This window comes from Budorcas taxicolor, chromosome 10, assembly GCF_023091745.1.
Source record: "Budorcas taxicolor isolate Tak-1 chromosome 10, Takin1.1, whole genome shotgun sequence".
NCBI lineage: Eukaryota > Metazoa > Chordata > Mammalia > Artiodactyla > Bovidae > Budorcas > Budorcas taxicolor.
Genome location: NC_068919.1, coordinates 17293786 through 17302231, shown reverse-complemented (window position 1 = coordinate 17302231; position 8446 = coordinate 17293786). Strand labels below are relative to the sequence as shown.

General features: G+C 41.7%; 1 pseudogene; it reads right to left on the bottom strand.

The window, feature by feature from the left end:
• Positions 1 to 5447: 5447 nt before the first annotated feature.
• On the bottom strand, positions 5448 to 7113 carry LOC128054255 (ras-related C3 botulinum toxin substrate 1-like; annotated as a pseudogene).
• Between the last annotated feature and the right edge of the window lie 1333 nt (positions 7114 to 8446).

Sequence of the window (8446 nt, the reverse complement as noted above, 5' to 3'; positions counted from 1 at the left end):
ATGAACCAAAATATGGAAGAATTTCTGAAAGATTGCAGGAATCAGTTCAGTTCAGTTGCTCAGTCATGTCCAACACTTTGTGTCCCCATACGCTACAGCACACCAGGCTTCCCTGTCCATCACCAACTCCCAGAGCTTGCTCAAACTCATGTCCATTGAGTCAGTAATGCCATCCAACCATCCCATCCTGTCATCCCCTTTTCCTCCTGCCTTCAATCTCTCCCAGCATCAGGGACTTTTCTTCACATCATGTGGCCAAAGTACTGGAGTTTCAGCTTCAGTATCAGTCGTTCCAATGAATATTCAGGACTGATTTCCTTTAGGATGGACTGGTTGGATCTCCTTGCAGTCCAAGAGACTCTCAAGAGTCTTCTCCAACACCACAGTTCAAAAGGAATATGGGATCCAGTTGATTGAGAACCAGAGCAAGGAACATGTCACTCCTTGCAGGCCCAGAAGGGACTTGTCACTGAAGCTGGAGCCTCAGAGAAACAGCTACAAAAACAAGGATGCTTTGGGGCAAATGAAACTGCTGGATTCATAGCTGGGCCAGTCGTTCCAGGCCCTTCTTAAAAGTACAGAACCAATGGCCTTGGCATTCAATCTCAGGAAAAAGTCAAGAACACTGTCAAAATGGGGGTTTCTGCAGGGATTTCTGTAGCCTTGCCCTTCCTGACCTCCTCCACAGACTCAGGGGGTAAAAACAAAGGAAAGAGAGTCCAGCGTGGGTAAAAAAACGTGGTCTGTTTCAACAATGTGTCTCTATATCTGTATTAGCATACCCATGCCTGATACATGGGATCATGATGTCAGTCCCTTGTGGGGGTTGCATTGGTTTATACAGCACTTTTCCCTGTACCTGCGATATGTGCCACCAAGTGATAGCAGCTGAAGGCAACACAAGCTGAACCCAGGAGCACAGAACGTGCAACCACACTCCTGCTCACGGTCACGGCATTGTCTTGGAAGGGGTTATTACATGGTGCTCTGTGTTCTCTGTGTATTTTGCTCTTGTTTTCATAACTCAGAAACCTACAACCAGACTTTCCTGGTTGTCCAGTGGTTAAGATTCTATGCTTCCACCTCAGGGGGCGTGGGTTTGATCCCTGGTTAGGGAACTAAGATTCCAAATGCCATAAGGGCCAGCCAAAACAACAACAAAAAGTCAGCAATCTACCTCATGTCTCCTTCTATCATGATACTCTTGCTTAAAAAAAAAAAAAAAAAGTTAAGCCTTATATTTACTGTAAATTTTTTTTCGTTGTTAGCAATTTATCATGTACTTTTTTAAAACCCCAGCATTTCAACAGCTTGGGTTGCTATTACTTCTGTGAATGGTCCGATGATAATGTGGCTTGACTTTTGAGTAACTTATCCCTACCCCTGTTTTTCCCATTAGTCCTCTTCTTTTTGATGTGCAATTTGAAGAATTTAAGGATTTTTGGCATCTCATGAATCAAAATCTCTGTAACTGAGGCTTTCCACATTCAGAGGAAAGTCATCTTACTTCAGCAATGGTGGCAGATCAGGAGGCTGCATTTCTGCTCCCTGTCAGCAAACCTCACCCAGACAGTTCCAGGACCCCAGACCCATGTAGGAGAGAGGCCTATTCCAGAAGATCTATATAAACATATATCCACACAGAGGAACGTCCCATCTGAGCCAGTACTTATCAATGTAGCTTTTCATTCACACACATTAATGGATGCCTGAGAATGACTAAGTTCTGAGGAAAACAACCACAGAAAAGAGAAGAATCAAAGAGAACAGAGCAACTGAGAAAAAAACAGAGATGACACAGCAAACAGAAAACAAATGCTAATTCATTGACTGTTACATGCAGAAAACAAAAGCAACTTGCTATGGTGGGGGTGGGGTGGGGGGGAAACAGGAACAAACAAAATTTAAAAGTTCTTAGAATTAGAAACTGGCTGAAATGGAGAACTTAATAAAAGGGCTGAAGAGAGGAAAGACCAAATCAAACAATAAAGTCTAGGAACTGTATCAGAATATAGATTAAAATGTCAAAGTGGTTTTTAAGATGAGGAAAGACAAAAGGAGAGGGAGGCTAGATCTCAGAAAGCCAATATTCAAATAATAGGAATTTTAGACAAGAACTGAAGCCATGAAAGGGAGGAAGTGGTAGTCATTCAGTCATGTCCAACTCTTTGTGACTGTAGCCTGCCAGGCTCCTCTGTCCAAGGAATTCTCCAGGCAAGAATACTGGAGTGGGTTGCCATTCCCTTCTCCAGGGGATCTTCTCAACCCAGGGACTGAACCTGGGTCTCCTGCATTGCATAAAGATTCTTGACCAGCTGTTCAGTTCAGTTCAGTCGCTCAGTTGTGTCCAACTCTTTGCAACCCCATAAATTGCAGCACGCCAGGCCTCCCTGTCCATCACCAACTCCAGGAGTGCACTCAAACTCATGTCCATCGAGCTGGTGATGCCATCCAGCTATCTCATCCTCTGTCGTCCCCTTCTTCTCCTGCCCCCAATCCCTCCCAGCATCAGAGTCTTTTCCAATGAGTCAACTCTTCACATGAGGTGGCCAAAGTACTGGAGTTTCAGCTTTAGCATCATTCCTTCTAAACAACACCCAGGACTGATCTCCTTCAGAATGGACTGGTTGGATCTCCTTGCAGTCCAAGAGCCAAGGATTAATCAAATAATAAAAGGAAACTCTCCTTGGCTGTTGAAAGACAGAATTTTGTTGTTGTTGTTGTTAAAAGTTGTCATTCCATTATCAAGATTCTTTTGTTTATCTTGAGGGAAACCAAATTAAATCTTGTAAAGAGAAAATGAATGTATTGTCTGATATGACTCCTGTCTCCCCTGCCCCCAGAGGTTCATGATTTGACATTCATTCATTCTCTCTCTCTCTCTTTCTCTCTTTCATGCTCATCCTCCCCTCTGACTCCCTGGGTTGGGTTCATGCCCAGGCAGGATCTTTAGTTGTTGTGGCCAAGAAGTCCTCTAGAAGCTCAAGTCTTACTTCTTCCTTCCACCAAACCAGATTAAAAAAAAAGCATAATCCTCTTTCTCAGCATCTAAATCATCTCTAAAAAGTACTCTGATTGGCCTGACCTGGATCACATGTCCATACCTGAACCAATCTCCTGGCTGGAGAAAAAGAACCCTCAGATTGGATCCTCTTCATTAACAGAAGTCATGTGAAGAGAGTGAGACCGTGGTAGTTCCCAAGGGAAAGAGAAGCAGGCCAACCAGAAAAGCAGGAGCATTTTACTATTCTCACCACAGAGCCGGTGCACTGAAAAAAGACGCACACTTTGCAACGTATTGGGAAAGTTTCTGAAGCCCAGTGATCAACAGGAAATCGTAAACCTTCTTAGGGGAAAAAATGGAAAATATCTAAAAATAAATGGCAATCAAACTGCATTAGATGTTTTTCTTATACAATAGAACTTTCTAGAAGGCAACTGAATAGTCACTACAGCAATCTGAAAGGAAACTGAGTTGGAGTCTCTTATTTAAGTGCAAGGTCACAGTGAAGACATTTCAAAATATTCAAGGACTCAAATTCACTAGTTTTGTAACTCCACCTACGTTATACACACTTTCTTTTTTTTTAACATGAAAATAGGAATACACTTTTACTAATCTGCAAAAAATTTGTTCCTAACGCATATCCGTAAAGATTTTATAATATAAGGAGGCATATTGCTCATTAAGAAGGGGTTCTACAAGAAAAGCACTTACTAAGTTAGCCACTCTGAGAATGACCAGGTCAGAGATGAATTAAATGCCCAACTTCAGAACGGATGGGAAGGTTTAAAAAACGAAAAGCTTAAGAAAACACTTACTGTTAATATGGACATTTCTTCATCATCTAGTGTATTTGACAGAAATTAACCTTTTCAAAGTTTTACCCATGACACTTTCAATAATTAGTGTAAATTCATCTCCATATTTTGTCAAAAGTGTTTTCACCTTTTAATAATAACAAGTGTTCCACACACTCCACTCCAGTGCCCTCAACCAGAGGATACTTCGCCAGAGGGAAAACATATAAATTCTGTTCAAAATCTCATCAAAGCAAATACACTGATTTTTTTCTAAGCAAGGCTTTATTGGGGCCCCTGCTGCGGGAGAACAAGCTAGAATAAGCAACAGTTTCCTTTGCTGGCACACCTCTTTGGGGAGAGACAAAGTTGTTCCTTACATGGGGTGAGGGTGGAGGTTGTCCAGGGGTCAGTTTGGAGGGGTGCCTTAGGTGGTTTGCCCACACTTTAGGTGATATTGTGGTGTGGGGGGGGCGGGGGCGGGGGCGGTATGCTTGCCCTTTTCCCTGCTTTTGCTCCCAGCTCTTCAAAAGTGGCAGTTAGGTTTTTGGTATCTTTGTATCTTTTGTCCAGAATTGGCCCCAAATGTACATGCATACAGTTATTTTTAGCCCCTTATAGTTTCTTTGTATTTTGTTGCTCGAGGAGAGGTGTGTCCAGTGCAATCATTACAGCATTGCAGCAAAAGGTCCCAGGTCCCAGCCTGTCTCACTCCCGAGAGTCTACACTCTCAGGCTTGAAAGGTAAGGAGCTGAAAAGTGAAAGTGAAGTAGCTCAGTCGTGCGACTCTTTGTGACCCCATGGATGGTAACCTACCAGGCTCCACGGTCCATGGGATTTTCCAGGCAAGAATACTGGAGTGAGCTGCCATTTCCTTCTCCAGGGCATCATCCCAACCCAGGGATCAAACCTGGGTCTCCTGCATTGCAGACAGACGCTTTACCGTCTGAGCACCGAAAGTCTCTCCTAAAACTTCTTCCTACTGGACAAGAGCCATTTGACCCTAGCCTACCCTAGAGGTGTAGAAGTCCCTCCTTGACTATTCCAAGGACCTGTAGGAACCTGGGCCACTTTCTGCTGGAATGGACAAAACCTCACTGTGAAATCAGAGAGATTGATCCAAAGAGCTGAGACGTTACACTCGTGCATTATGACATACAGTACAATATTAGGTCATGAACATGAGTTAATACATTTATGATGCATTAAATGGCAGTGTTTCATGAAGGAGGCTGAACTGCTCTTCATATCTGAAACTAAGTTAGCAAGTGTCTGCATTTCCTAACCTTGGAAGCTGCAGTCTTCTCAAGGACAGGGGTTCAGCATTCAGTGTTCTTAGCCCAACAACGCAACTTAGTTCACAAGATATTTTGGCAACTTTTAATCTGAGCAAGAATAAGTGCTTTTGAAAAATCAGGCTTTAAGATAGTTTGTCATTTTAGGGCTGAACTTTAATAGAATGTGAAAGCTTGAACCCTTACACTTTAAACAAGCAAAACCTAGAAATTATTGATTGGTTCAAGATGGTTTTATGGAAAAACTAATCTGTAATACAAATTTGATATTCAGTGCAAAGGCTCCATGGTTTGAGCAAGGTTTATAAAGGTTTCCAGGGGCTGGGACAGAGCAGGAGAGGGTCTGGACATTTACAGCAGGCATTTTCTCTCCCTCTTCTCAATGGGAGGTGGGCCAGAGGATGTCTCAGGTAACTTCATCAAACAATGTCTTGTTGTCCAGTAGCCAAGCTGTGTCTGACTTTTTGTGACCCCATGGACACAAAAGCATGCCAGGCTTCTCTGACAATACAGATGGCTAATAAACACATGAAAAGATGCTCAATATAACTATTAGAAAAATGCAAATCAAAACTATAATGAGGTATCACCTCACACCTGTCAGAATGGCCATCATCAAAAAAATCTATGAACAATAAATGCCAGAAAAGGAAACCCTCTTGCTCTGTTGGTGGGAATGCAAATTGATACAGCTGCTATGAAGAACAGTATAGAGTTTCCTTAAAAAATTAGGAATAAAACTACCGTATGACTCGGAATCCCATTATTGGGCACATACTTTGAGAAAAACCATAACTGAAAAGACACATGCACCCCACTCTTCAATACAGCACTATTTACAATAGCTAGGGCATGGAAGCAACCCAGATGTCCATTGACAGATGAATGGATAAAGAAGTTGTGGGACATATACACAATGGAATATTACTCAGCCATGAAAAAGGAATGCATTTGATTCAATTATAATGAGATGGAAGAACCTAGAGCCTAGTATGCAGAATGAAGTAAGTCAGAAAGAGAAACACAAATAGCATATATTAACACATATATGGAATACGGAAAGATGTTGTGGACTGATGAACCTATCTGCAGGGCAGCAGTGGAGATGCAGACAGAGAGAGCCGACTTGCGGACACAGGGCAGGGGAAGGAGAGAGCAGGACAAATTGAGAGAGCAGCGTTGAAACATAAACATTACCATATGTAAAACAAATAGCTAGTGAAACTTGCTGTATGATGCAGGGAGCTCAAATTCAGTGCTCTGTGACAATCTAGAGGGGTAAGATGGGATGGGAGGTGGTAGGGAGGGAACATATGTATACCTTGACTGAGTCATGTTGATGTATGGCAGAAATCAAAAGAATATTGTAAAGCAATCATCCTCCAATTAAAGTAAATTAATTAAATGTTAAACATTATTATAAACTAACAAGCAAAAACATTGTCTTGAGTGCCAAGCACTCCAGGTATTACACAGCCCGGATCTCTTTCGCCATAGCTAAACCCTGCAGGTAGGTGACAATAATCAGCTGGTTCTCCTCTGTTTCTCAGTCATTGGCTTTATCATTTCTACCATCAAGTTTAGCCCCATCAGGATGATAGCAGTTTAGGGACAATGATATCACACTTCAAGGTAACACTTCGCACGAACATTTTCCAGTGATGCAGATGTCACAAGAAAAAAGCAAACGAAGAAAATACCTGTTTGTAGATAGGACAGGGGACATAATCTATCAAAATCTTCTCGACCAGCTATATCCCATATGGCCAGATTCACTGATTTTCCATCTATCGTGACATTAAGCAGAATGACAGTGGGGATATAGTCTTCAAGAAATGCATTGCTTGCATAACTGATCAGTAGGCAAGTTTTCCCTGTAGCTAGCTCTCCCACCACCACGCACCTGATGGCCGGCCCCTGGACTGCTCACTGAGCCCAGCGGCAGATACACTGCAGCGAGAAGCAGCGAGCTCACCATGAGGTGGAGGGTGGTGGAGGACAGGGTGCCTGAGACCATGGTCCGCACCACCTCGTCTTCCCTCCCCCGACTGAAAGCTGGAGCCCAACAATGGCCACCACCCAAACCTGGGGAAAACTGCAGAGAAACAGGAAGTGGCCTCTCCACTCACATCTATCACTCTTCGGTGCTGCTGTTCCCAGGCTCTGGAGCGGGACTCCACATTTTCTGAAAAAATGCCTTGAGGATGTACCCCAGAAAAATGAAAACAGAATCCAAGAAAGAAGACAACAGACTCCAGAAGTCATAGAACTAATCCAGGAGAACGACGAAAAGAAATACCAGTAGGACAGCTGTGAAGCTGGCCTAATGAGCAATTAGCTCCAATCAGAATGAGACATCAGAAGAGTCTGTGAAGAACAACCTCAAAGAAAACAGTGTTAGTCAATCCTATGAGGAATACGCTAGGATGCTAAGTATCACCATGGAATTAAGGCGTGCAGCACTTCTGAGCAACAAGGATAAGAAAGGTAATTAGTGACTCTGGGAAAGGCAATGAACTGTACATGAAAGTCACATCCCAGATAAAATGTGATCTAAATTGTGGCATGATTCTGAGCCTTTAAAGAAGTATAGGAAATTGTGCTTTCTCATTCCACAGAGCCAAGCTGCCATTGGTCAGGTACTGTGGGAAGAAGCTGGTAACTGTTGAATGCCTGGGGCTCACACATCATCTGTGTGGTTTTGTATCAAGAGTGAGTGATAATTATTTCCTCCTGATGTGTTTGTTCTTTTTGAAAGTAATTGAATATGTCAATAATTTATCTTGACAAGTTATCCTAACAGTAGGCCTACTTTAAAAAAAATTATTTTTAATTTAAAAATATATGCATAGATAGATGAGTTTAGTCTGTTTGTTTAGAAATCAGTTGTACCTTTTGATTTTTACCAGAAGAATCTTTATTTTCTTCCTAAACTAGCAATCGTTAAGAAACTAGAAATCATATCATTAAAATAAAACATTACAGCTTAAACTTCTCAATTTAACTTAAAGTTAAGAAATGTGTAAGGATTAATGTCTCTTATTTTGAAGAGAAATCTACTTGAAGTTCCATGGTGCTTTCTAACGTTAGTTTCTTCTAATATTGTCCAGTGAAAGTAAATTTTCTGTGTTTTCCTCAATGTTAATCATTATCTTTGGGTAATGAGATTTTAGGATGCTGGCAGATTTGGGTTTTCTTTTTTTTAATATATTTTTCTGAATTTCCACATCTTCTACCATAAACTTGTGTGATTTTTATAGGAAAAAGGAAAAGTGGAAAGTTGAGCTATATACATTTTGATGTAGAAATATGTCTAGCACATTTTTATAAACCCCCAAAAAAAATTGATG